Raw genomic sequence first — 13,018 nt, 5'->3', positions numbered from 1 at the left:
ATGGCAGCTGGGACTAAACAGTACAGACCTGATGCAGCTGGGTGGGCATTTGTAGAAAAAGATTTACGAAGAAGGAAGCAGCAGAAAGGGCTGTAGCCAAGCCCAAAGGGCAGAATCCGGGCCGTGTGACAGAGAAGGAGCAGCCTGTGTCCAGCTCTGGGTCTGCTCTGCCCTCTCTGAGCTAACAGCTTTTCTTCTACTCAAGCAGTTGGCTAATGTTCTTCCACTGATCACAAATGCATCCCCGAGTCTCCCGGAGGCACAACGCATAACAATCAACATAGAGAAAAAGAAAGCTTGCCCTGAAGGAATTCTCAGTTCTGTTAGGGAAATGGTATGTGCCATTAGCAGCCACACCACTTCTGTTGTGAGACCTTAGGCTCCTCAAAGGGCCACGTATTTTAGCTAATTTCCTTGCAAGTAGTGAGGCTTACAAGCGGGGCTATTTCAGAAAGGAAAACTGTACTATCTTGATGTCGCTCGCTGCTCTTTTATAGAAATATTTAAACAATGATATTTTCTTCCTTCTTAAGGAAATTATAATGTGAGAATTAATTGATCCTAAAGAAATAAATGCAATGGGCTGGGGAGATGGTGGAGCAGATAACGGGCTGGTAGGCAATCTTGAGGATAGGTGCTCTGAGTTCCCGGAACTCGCAGAAAATCTGGGAGAGCCTGGAGTCCTTCCTGTCACCTCAGTGCTGAAGAGATGGAGATCCCCAGGGCAAGCTGGCTGCCTAAACTAGCAGAATCTGATCACTTGAGCCAATGACCTTCCCCTCAGCAGATGAAGTACAGAGCGAGGGAGGTACTGTCACCAGCCTTTGCTTTCCACTTATAAGTGTGCACACATACACAGTAAATACATTTTCTTTTCAGAACTTTTATCCTTGTAGTCATGTCTACTAGATTAAATTGTAGATTCATAACTCCAAAAAGTCAGTATCACTTATATTTAAAAAAAAAACACTTGAATAAAGATAAAATTATTAACTAATATTGAATCTCATTTTATGTGGGTATGCCTCCTTTCTGTGTGTGTGTGGGGGGGTGTAGGACAGAAGCTAGATAGCGTAGTTTTCCGCCATCACTCCACCTTACTTTTGGAGAAAAGTTTCCTCACTGATGCTAGCCCTTGGCAATTATAGGCAGCTTGGCCGGCAAGCCTCAGGAGTCCTCCTGTCTGTACTGCCCCAGCACTGGATTGTAGGTGTGGGCTGCCACCCTGGTTCTCTTTCTAAAGATCCTGATAGCTCAGGTTCTCCTGCTTCCGCAACAAGGACTTCACTGACCAAGCCATTCTCCCGCACCTGGGGGTCCCATTTATATCTAGGCAAGTTACGCCTATAACCCTGAAAATTACAAATCCTTATAATTACAAATATTGGCAACAAAATGCCTTTTTCTATCTGAATTTGATACAAATACCTCTAACCCTATTAACTATGCTCTCAAGCTGTCTTTCGAGCAATTAATTGTTCCTTTAAAAACATTCTTGGGCTAGGAGGGGAGCCAAGCGCTTGCCTCCCCTCCACTGTGAAGTTTCATCCCCAGCTCAGACCCTCCCCATAAAGGGTCCACCCTCCATACCCACTAAAGATAATTGCTTTCCAGCAATACACACCGTACCGCAAGTTTATTTTTCAGTTTACATTTATTGGAAGAAACACATAATGTACAATTCTTTATAACAAGAAAAAAAAATACTCAGAATTTCATGGCTGAATCCAGAACCAATTGCTATAGTACTTATTCAATATTAAAAAATGCAGTTTATTGAGAACCCATATGGAATATGCCTGAGCCCTGGAAGCATTTAAAATTTAATATTGTATCTTATGAGTTACAGATGTCTCCTGTATGTTCTTTATATTAACTCACTTCATCTCCTTAAGCAGAATTCAAATAAAAGATGGCCTTCATCCTTCACCCTTCTGAGTTTACAGTCAGGGTGTGTGCTAAGCTATTGACTGGATTCATAAGTTTGAGGCTAAAATGAATCAACACTTAACACAAGGATGGAGGTACATCGCCACTAGATGGTACTATTAAATCCTGCATTGTTCAAGCTTGACATTAGCAGTGACTTTTTTCCCCCTTTTTCACAAAGAAGAAATTACTTTTGATACATTCTTGCCCTTCCACTCATCCTCCACTCATCTCCTGACTTGGGTCTGCTAAGTAGCCCTGTTTTGAAGAGATGACAGGCTTTGATTCACAGTAAAGTCTCATTGGTTATGTTCTTTGGGTTAAATAGAATGTGGGCTTTGGAGAAGAGCCACTGATTCTCTGTTTTCTTTCATAATTGCCTTTGAGATAAACAATATTGCAAGAATTTAAAATAATGGTTTTCATAGCCACCTAGGAAATTTCAAAGGAAGGAGAGATGGTATTAAAAAGACAAAACGGAAGTTGGCCATTCTTCATGGTACACATGGTTGATGGCATAGGCTTTTGTTTGTTTTCATTGCTAAGTCTTGCATGGAAAGAATGCTTTTGGTAGATGTGGTGAATGTTGTCCTTATCAGCAGGATTCAAGCAACTAGCTTGTGGCTAATACCCTGTTTAATCAAAGCACCACGGTTCCCAGCGGCTCCTCTGACAGGCACTGGTACAGGGCTCGGTCACACAGGAAAACAATCCTCTCAGTCCAGACAGCATTGGGAGCTAAGTTCACTCTGCACCTCTAAATTGGGTCATTTTTCATTGGAAAAAAATTCCATACTATTTACATGAGGTCATTTTTATTCCAGTGTGTAATGCATAGATGAAGTCCCTTGCTCATTTTTGATGAATGAGTCAGAGAGATGGTTCTCTAGGTCCTGACTCAGTTCAGCTCTCAATAACTCCTTCAGAGCAGGAGCTTCTCCCCCAGGTAGCCCGGCGTTTGAATTCTGTGCATCGCGTCAAAGGTCCAGGACCTTTTACAGAGAGCAAAATCCGTCAGTGCTCAAGTCTCATATACAATGGCACAGCACTTTCACGTGACTAATGAGCATCTTCTATATATTCCAAATCGCCTCGAGACCAGTTAGTTACAGTGCCGGACACGGTGTAAATGGTTTTATACTGTATTGTTTGGGGGAGTAACTGACAATAAAAGTCTATACACATTCAGGACAGACACTTCCGTTTCCTTTAACATTTTCAGTCCACAGTTCTTTACACAAATGGGTGCAGAACCCAGGAATACAGAGGCCTGATTATGTAGATAAGGATCTCTTCAATAAGGAGCACACTGAATGAGTAAATCGCAAAATTAAATACCTGAAAAATAGGTTTCTGTTTAGACATCTATTCTTACTTCCTTCACAAAAGAATGCATCCCCCAAACATTTAGCTCAGTACCTCAAAAAAACCCAATATACATATATATTGGATTAACTTAGACTATAATGAGAACGGTTTTCCCATCACCCACATTTTGCTGTCTGAAGATGTAGCCTCAGGGCTTTGCTTCCTTCTCTACAGGCATCAGATTCCACCACATGACCAGTTCCCCAGTGCTCTTAAGGCCCGTGCTTGACATGTTCTCTTCCGTGACAGCTTCAGGGGATGGATTCATATCAAGCGTTTAGCCACTTTTAACTTTGCGTTCATTGAATGGGTGTTCTTGTCAATCTGAGAGCTGTCTGCCTTCCATCGTCCAGGCATGTCGATCGCATCTTTCTCCCAGTATGGATGCCCTTTTTGTACTTCTTATTCTCGTAACAATGTGCAATTTATGAGGGTTCTGGAGGTCGCCTCCATATTTTTCATGATCTTCAGGTCTAGGCTGAAACACTGCATCTGTGATTTGTGATCTGATAAATTTGTGACGAATCCAATCTGTACTAATGTGAGATTCCACAGCTTTTTTTCACAGTCTGTAGTCTGCCTAGATGCCTCTGAGTGCAAAACCCCAGCCAGAGGTGTAATAATTCTTCTCTTTAGAGGCAGCTACCGCTATCCAGTCTGAACATCCCTGCCCCTATATATTTTACACATCAATAAAATATATGTATTCCAGTAAAAGTGCAACCAACTTATAATCTATATTAAAACAAAACTATTGATTTCTAAATAAAAATTCTGGTTGCTTATTTACTGAGTACTGTTGCCAAGTCTGTGGAATATAAAGTATAAAATGGTTCCTCCGTCATAGAAAATGCCAGAGTTCAAGAGGACTGGACCAAAGCAGAGTCTTCTGGACAGAACAGGACGGCTGCACTCATGGACTCAAAGGAGCTGTGGTTGGCTGCAGAAGACCTGCAGAAGGTCTAGCCAATCAGCACTCCAGCACAGAGTGGGAGGGACTCAAGGTTTTTTACTCCCAGCTGAGGAGCTATTGACAGTCGGTGGCTTCTTCAGGAGGAATAGTTGGGTTTGTTTGTTTGTTTGTTTTTAATGGTGTGGCCCCTGGTAGGTCAACCACTCACCAGAGCATGACCTCACACCCATGAATACAAAGGTCCAGACAGCAATACACTGTCTGTTAAGAGGCATTCCCAGATCTGCTTTTCTGAGAATGGGATCTACACAGGCCATCAGTCACTGTCTCCATTTCACAGTGCCCTGGAGTAACAGAAGCTGGAGCGTCCTAGAGTTAACACTTTCTAAAAGGAGAGCGGTCCTTCTCAGAGACAACAGCATTCTTGCTCTGAGCCCATCATGTTCTGTGACAGTATTAGCCTTGATGTCAGGCTAAAACATCTCTGGTAGTCATCCATTCCAGAATCCATGTTCCCTCCAGACAGAACAACACTATAAAACATGACATTTGGATGAAACTCTCATTTTTAGAGCTGGCATGTGTTGGCCCTGTCTACTATTATTGATTTGACATTTTTTGGGGAAGGGAAGAGAAAAGCCAGGAGGCTAGAAACGTTAGGTGACCCATCCCAGGGAACTAAGGTGTATTGGTTCACAAGGAAGGAACTGGAGCCCTTGTCAGAGGACTACCTTCAAGTGAACCTGCTGGGTCTGGAAGAAACAATTCATCAGAGAGGTTAAACTATAAAGACCAGAAAGAAGGAGAGCTTCCATGTGTGTACCTGTACTCAAGAGTAATAGGAACCAGGAAAGCCAACTCCATGTGCACTGCCATAGTAGCCATCCCTCACAGGCTTTTTGTTTTTAATAAAATGCTGTTCCCTTAGTGTATCAGTCAAACCTCTAAGTATCCTAACCAATTGGTGCAGACACAGCATTCTTTTTTTTCTTTTCTTTTTTTTTTTTTTTTTAAGAACCAGGAAGGACCCCTTGGGCCACACAGTAAGGATGTTGAGAGCATAATGAATTTGAATTGCTGCTGTGGTAAGAGAATCAGTTTGTTCATAAGAGCCTTGAAGGGGTACTCTTGTATCATAGCTAATTCAGAAAACAAGTTGGATAAGCATAAGAGGCCAATTCAAGCCCACCTACTCCAGTGCCTACATCCAGGGTAATAACCAGTCTCGCTAGGAAGGGCATCAGCTGAACAGTGTAGGCATAATGTTATTGTGCACTGTGTAAAGAGTCAAATGCTGGTTTCTGTGACCCCATATCCGGTTGCAATCCTTGTTCTGAGGATCTCCTGTTTGCTCCCCAGTTGTTCCCTGATACATCGATAAAGAAGCTTAACAGCCAATGACTGAACAGGGGAGAGAATAGGGCTGGACTTGCTGCCAGCTGGGGGAGGAGGAGAAAGAAAAAGGAAGTGGATATTCTGCTATGTGCAGAGGTTCAGGAGGTTTCATGCTCTTCCATAAAAGAGCAGCTGCAGCAGAGAAAGCCATAAAATGCAAGTATCTTGGGGATTTACACTGGAAAAAGCCAGATTAGCTTAGAGAGTTAAAATAGATTCATACTGCTCAGTTCTTGTGTCATAAAACTTGTTAAGTAAATATAATAATAGTCCAGTCTCAATTACTTGAGTGCAAGCCAGGTTAAAAGAAAAAGTACAACACATTTTTTTAAATTACCACTAACATAACAGCTCTTTTAGGCAAAGAGATATTTAAAAAGGGTAGAAATAGGACATATTAGGGAGAATTTTGATGTCAGGAATGATGAAGGCAATGGTGTAGGTAGTGGTTCAATTAGCCAGAAGACAGTAGTGGGCATTAACTACACACTGGGAAAAGGCCCCTGAAGCATTAAGGCATCTGGCAATATGTATGCAGAAAAGTAATGGTTAGTAGTTCAAGGAAAAGAGGAAGTTGAGACACTAAAGAAAAAAGGAAACTAAGACCATTCCAAGGAAGGGTTGAAACTGAGAGACTTGGTGTTGCAATGCTGTTGATTATTGGTAAGAGAGGAAATTTCAAAGCTTTATTAAAGGAGAACATACCTTGTTAAGGAGTTGGAGCATGGCAAGGGGAAGGTCAAGCTTGGTTGAATTGAGATTCTTATCTAGAATCCCACTAGATGTGCTGACCTGAAATGTCTGTGAGACCTGTATGTTGTCTAAGAGTTGGAGGTGTGTGTGTGTGTGTGTGTGTGTGTGTAAGAGAAAGAGAGAGAGAGAGAGAGAGAGAGAGAGAGAGATTGTTTTTGTTTTATCTAATAAAACAGTAAAGTTGTGTGTTGGCTAGTTTTATGTCAACTTGATCCAAGCCATAGTCATCTGTAGGAGGGAATCTCAAATGAGAATTTGCCTCCAGAAAATCTGGCTGTTGGCAAGCCTGAAGGGCATTTTCTAAATTAGTGATCAATGGGGGAGGGCCCAGCCCATTGTGAGTGGTGCCATCCCTGGGCTGGTGGTCCTGGGTTCTATAAGAAAGCAGGCTGATCAAGCCACGAGGAGCAACCCAGTAAGCAGCACCCCTTCATGGCCTCTGCATCAGCTCCTGCCTCCCAGGATTCTGCTCTGTTTTAGTTTTTGCCCCAACTTCCTCCAGTGATGAACTTTGATATGGAAGTGTAAACAAAATAAATCCTTCCCTCTCAAAGTTGCTTTTGGTCTTGGTGTTTCATTACAACAATAGTAACCCTAAAACAAGTTGTATAGTGAAAGGAATGGATCTTTCCCTGTGGTCAGCGGCCTGAATACCAAGGGGACCCTGGCTTGAGAGCCTAATGCCCAGCAAGACTACACCACACCATCAAGGGGCAAGCAAAGAGATTTATGGAAATAGTAATTTGTTTTTATATTTGGCCATGAGAATGTTGGAAGGGGTGATAGGGCTCCGCTTGAAAGGTGTAGGAAGAGGAATTATTAATTGGGTCAATCTGAATGGAGTGGCTGAATAAGGGCCGCCAGACCAACTAAGATTTAAAGGCAGGCAAGAGTTAAGTTGTGTTTTCAGAGAAGATCATGGGACTTTTGGAGAAGGTGTGAAGTAGAGACAGCTGTGGGGAATTGGAAAAAGGACTAGCAGGGTAGAGAAGGTTATAGCAGTTTCAAGGATTGGGACCCTGTGGGGTTGGGGTGTGATCATGTCTTTAGAAAAATAATCATTTCTGTCCAGGTATAGACAGGAAAAGCCTGAAGTGGGTCTGTCCAGGATAAAGTGTTTAAAGCAATCAGGGCGTGTAAGCCAGTATCGAGTAGAAAACACGATTTCATAGAACAACATCAGAGGTGAGAGATATGGGAAAAGAAGGAGCTGTCATTTCAGGGGGTAGAGGAATTAGAACAATTGGGTGACCTGGAACTACCATCTCATTCATGACTCATAGTTTCTGGATCATCCTGTAAGTTCTATCGATGTATATGTGGGTGATGGAATGGTCTCTACCTGAGGGTTGTGGAAGGTCTGGGGGAGTAGGAGAGATGTCAAAATATTGGAGGGTTGTGCAGAAGTAAGTTAACCTGTAATTTTGACATGACATCTCTCCCTAGTAAAGAAATTGGGCAATTTGGCCAGACAGGGAAAGAAGTGGAAAAAAAAAATGTTGTTTCCTCCTGAATATCCTCAGAAAAGATTAACCAGCCAGATTGTGGTCTGTCATCAATCTTAGTGAGAAGACTTAGGGACTGAGAGTTTGGAACTGGAAAAATCTATCAAGGAAGACTATCCAGCAGCCATGTTAACTAGAAAGAACACTTTGAGGTGTTCCAAACCTAAAGTCACCAGAGGCCTATTTAAAAATATAGGAAGTATGTCACCTGCCAAGCCCTGGGGCCCATTGGCCCTCAAGGGATGGATCTTCTCTGATGGACTCTTAATGGTCTATGAACAGAGTCAGGTCCTTAGTGATTTTCATCATATGGGACCCCTGGGAACAGACCGTTCAGTCTCTCACCAGGGAGACAGACAGTTCCACTTTCAGTTGGGGCATGTGCTGGCAGTGGGTAATGGCAAGTCATGTGTCCCCAATTCCCACCACATAAACAGGTTGAAGGGTAGCCTCTCTGAAGAAGGAGGCTGTTTTGAGCTGTGTGGATGAGGGTCTGGGTGGTCCCAGGATGGGTGGAATGAAATGATAGTAACCACTGTGTAGGGGATACATCGTTTGTCTTCATCATGCTTCTGCTGGCTGCTGGCTGCTGGCTACTTGGCCCCTCTGGTGGTCCCAACTCCCTCTCTATTGTTACAGACCATGGGAGTTGTGTCTAAAGACAGCAAACAGAGTTTGGAGCCCTTTTTCTAAATTTTTTATGTTTTGCCTGATGTTGAGAAAGGCCTGGTTAGTGTAACGGATAGCTAAGAGCCCTGTTGGCTCTTGGGGACCAGGTTATATGTATGTATGACTTCAGTCAGCCTGGACTGAAAGACAGCAGGCTTGATGATGGCCTTTCTCATTCCCTCTATTAGGCAACTAGTCATGTGGCCATGGTAGCTCTTATCAGCAGCATTTAGCATCTGATATGACCTCTTAGTTTCCCATCCAGGCTGCATCAGCAAACACAACCAGCCTTTCTGGGCCATAGGCATAGGCTTCATTGGCCCTTCTTTGTGCCAATGCCCCTATGTAAGATTATCCCTCCAATATATAGCTGGTAGTTAAAATAACACAAAATCTGTTGCTCTCCTTGTGGAGCTCCTGTCCCCTCCAGGTCTTCCTATCTCCCCCTTCTTTCATAAGATTCCATGCATTCTGCCCAAAGTTTGGTTATGACCCTCAACATCTGCTTTGATACCCTGCTGGGTAGAGTCTTTTAGAGGCCCTCTGTGGTAGGCTCCTGTCCTGTTTCCTGTTTTCTCCATCTTCCGATGTTCATCCCCTTTGCCTTTCTGAGTGAGGATTGATCATCTTACCCACATCCTCCTCCTTGCTTAGCTTCTTTAGGTGTACAAATATTAGTATATTTATCCTATCTTATATGTTTAATATCCACTTACAACTGAGTATATACCATGTGTGTCTTTCTGCTTCTGGGATAATTCACTCAGGATGATCTTTTCTAGTTCCACCATTTGCCTGCAAATTTCATGATTTCCTTGTTTTTAATTGCTGAGTAGTATTTGAATTATGTAAATGTACCACAATTTCTGTATCTATTCCTCAAGTGAGGGACATCTGGGTTGTTTCCAGCTTCTGGCTATAACAAATAAAGTTGCTACAAACATGGTTGAACAAATGTCCTTATTGTATACTTAAGCATGGTTTGGATATATGCTTAGGAGTGGGATAGCTGGATCTTGAGGAAGCACTATTCCTAATTGTCTGAGAACAGGGTCTTTTCTGAGACTGATACTTCAACCAAAGACCATGAATGGAGATAATCTAGAACCCCTACAAAGATATAGCCCTTGGCAGCTCAGTCTCCAAGTGGGTTCCCTAGTAATGGGAACAGAAACTGTCTCTGACATGGACTCAGTGGCTGGCTTTTTTATCACCTCCCCCTGATGGAGAGCAGCCTTATCAGGCCACAGAGGAAGACAATGAAGCCAGTCCTGATGAGACCTGATAGGCTGGGGTCACAGAGAAGGGGAGGAGGACCTCCCCTATCAGTACACTTGGGGAGGGGTTTGGGAGGAAATAAGGAAGGGAGGGTGGGTTTGGGAGGGGATGAGGGAGGGGGCTTCAGTGGGGATATAAAGTGAATAAACTGTTATTTATAAAAATATAAATAAAAATTTAAAAAGTAAACAACAACAACAAAAAAAAAACCCACAAAATCTCCTGCCAGGTAAGGTCAAGGGAGATTAACCTAATGAAATGGAAGAAACCAAGAGCCCAATTTTGTCTCAGTCTGTGACAGGTCAGACATAGGAAGTCGTTCATGTACCCTGACGGTTCAAGTTTCCCAAGTGGCCATTTAATGAAGGTGAAAGAGATATTTGAGGTTTAGTTTGGGTTATCCCTAATAAGAGCTTCCTCTTTCTCTCTTTCTCTCTCTCCCCTCTTCCTCCTTCCTCCCACCCACCCCCTCTGTATTGTATGTATGTGCATGGTGTGTGTGTGTGTGCGAGTGCGTGCATGTTGGAGGTAAGGTAGAGGGACTGAAACAGTTGGGGCTGTCCCTGGGAACAGAAGGAGCCCTGGCTTCAGGGCAAGAGGAAAAGAAACCCCAGCAGGGTTATCAAGGACACCTAGATTAGACACTGATCTTCCAAGTGTGGCAAGGCACATGCAGCATCCCTCATGCAAGGCAGAATCTGGGGACAGTGCCATGAAGGCCTGAACACAAGGGACTTTAGAGGACTTAACTGAGGTTGTAACAGACAAGGGAAAACTACAGACTCAGTGTGCCGTGGAGGGGCCAAATCTGCTATTGCTTTTCAAGTTATAGCCTGGTGACATCACACAGGACAATTAAATAACTGTGGCTTGAATTTGTTGAAGAAGTCAGAAGGGAAAGAGGATGTCAGTCCCACAATGGGACTACTGAAAAACTTTCCCACAGATGTCCCTTGGTAAGTAGTGAACCACTCTTACTATACATAAAGATCTGGAGGCACCCTTCATAAGGAGAAAGGGCTTCTCCAAGTGCAAGGATATTAGCACAAAGCCAAACCGTCTACAGGGCCATATCTACCTATCAACATAAGGTCAAATTATCCAAGGGTTTAGTATGAATTTATGTGAGGGAAGGAGAGGCTCACTGACTCCATAGAAGGTGGGTTCTCCAGCAGAGATGTCAGGAACAGAGGGCTTGCTCCAAAATAGCAACTGAGGGATGAAACAGAAAAGCAAGGCTCGAGAAAGCAAGAGAAGGTCATCCCTAGGTCAGCTGCCACTGTTGGGAGTGAGTTCACATAAGTAATAGTATGGAAGTCTGGATGGAAGAAGGAATAGAAGACACACGTGCCATTCTATTCTGAGGTGCCATGGCAGCAAATCTCCTGTGGGGGAAAGGAGTGCAAGGGGAGAAGGAAGAGAGGGATCTTCCAAAGACATGTGAGCTCATCTTGGATGAACTGCTGCCAGCCATGCCATTGCCAGAGTACCCCCTTACAAGCATTATGGGCTGTAAAGGTTGTCTACCTTTGCCACTGGTTTCCCAGCCTCCTAGAGTGTAGCCTTGGTCAGGGTCTGCTAGTTATGAATAGGTAATAAGGTTTTCCACAAAATGCCAAAAGGAACCCTGATGGATAATGGTGGTCCAGGGTCACAACTTGGAGGCCTTTGGACAGTATGGAGGCCTTTACATGTCTCTGGGGAGCAGCCCCAGCTAGGGACTTTTAGTTACCCACAGGATGACTGCCCAAATATCACTAGTAGGAGGGGAGCACAGGCAGAAGAGAAGTCCACATATGGGCCCCAAAAAGTTGTGTCAGGAAGTAGTGGTGACAGGCCAGTGATGTGGGATATCAAAGGATTTACCAAGACACAAAGTCAGAGTAGAGTTCATCAGTGCACTGCTGAAGTGAAAAACAGAGTGTCGGACTATATAAAGTTTACAATTAGTCCTAAGATTATTGCAGCGGTATTATCTAACCTACTACCACAAATAATAAGACACAGACACCTGTTAGATTTTATAATTGCTTTACCTTGGGCCGGGCAGATATTCTTACCCAGGTGTCTGAATCACCTCACCATTCATCTCCCAGCCCCCAGCCAATGCCATCCTCCTTAACCATCCTATCTTTCATCCATAATCTTATAAATACTTGCTTTTATTTTTCATCTGGGCCTCTTTACACCATAATTGGAGTCCTTCCTCCCGGCCCCATGAGGTTTCTTCTCCAGGCTAAACCATCATGGTATCCTCCTTCCTCTCTTCCCCATCAGTGTCTGTCTCTTTTCCGTAATTCTCTCTTGAACCCAAAAGCCCGGGAACTTTAGCCCACCAACCGAATTCTACCCTACCCAGGCATAGGTCATTTAATTAGCCAATCAGGTAAGTTTACACAACAAGGCTAGACGTACTCAGATCTTGAGGGCTAATAACACACATCAGACTAACCTCCAACAGTGCGCTGTGGTGCAGCCACACAGGCAGGAGCACCGAAGCAGTCCAGGCGGAGGCATCCCAGGGAGTTGGGCTCTTATGCACAGATGTTCAGGCAGTGTTTCAGAGCCTGAAATAACTGCAGTTGGTCTTGTTATGGTTCAGTCTTTTGGAGGAGAAAACGATCCTGCCCAGAGGCTACAGCAGCTTTGTTTGTCTAAGCCCAACCTGGCCTTGGGCAGTAAACCTTGTTCTGAAGCTGAAATAACTGTGCCTAGCCATCACCTCAAATTAGTGTCCACAGAAAGCAATCATGGGAGCAGAGGGATCTAGGCAAGGGACTCACTGAGCAAGCAGGTTGGCGTGAGTGTGTGTGGAAGCCCTCGGGAGCCAGGAAACGGGAGTTTTGCTCTATTTTCTTGGCCCCAAGTCAATGGCCTGCTTCCTAATTGCTGGCAAGAGCCTGGGAATAGATTCTCAGCCCCACATCCTACTCCTTGCTGTTTTCACGAGTCACCGCTGTGCTACTGAGTGGTGGTGCCAGTTGGCACTCCTGCCCAGAGCTGATACATTCACATCTCCCTCCGAGGACCAAGCACATCTGCCAAGTTTCATCCCATGCCCCCTGGAAAGATAGGAAGATGAGCTCAGAACTTGACACATGCACTTGAAATGGTTTCTGACCCCTTGAGGTGGCAGAACTGGAACTGAAAGATCAAGGGGTGCAATTGAGGAGCCATGGACCAGAGCTGATACTAGGAGTCAGCATTG

Source organism: Psammomys obesus, unplaced genomic scaffold (assembly GCF_907164565.1).
Source record: "Psammomys obesus unplaced genomic scaffold, mPsaObe1.curated_primary_1811, whole genome shotgun sequence".
NCBI classification, from domain to species: Eukaryota; Metazoa; Chordata; class Mammalia; order Rodentia; family Muridae; genus Psammomys; species Psammomys obesus.
Note: the sequence above shows the minus strand (reverse complement) of the source record.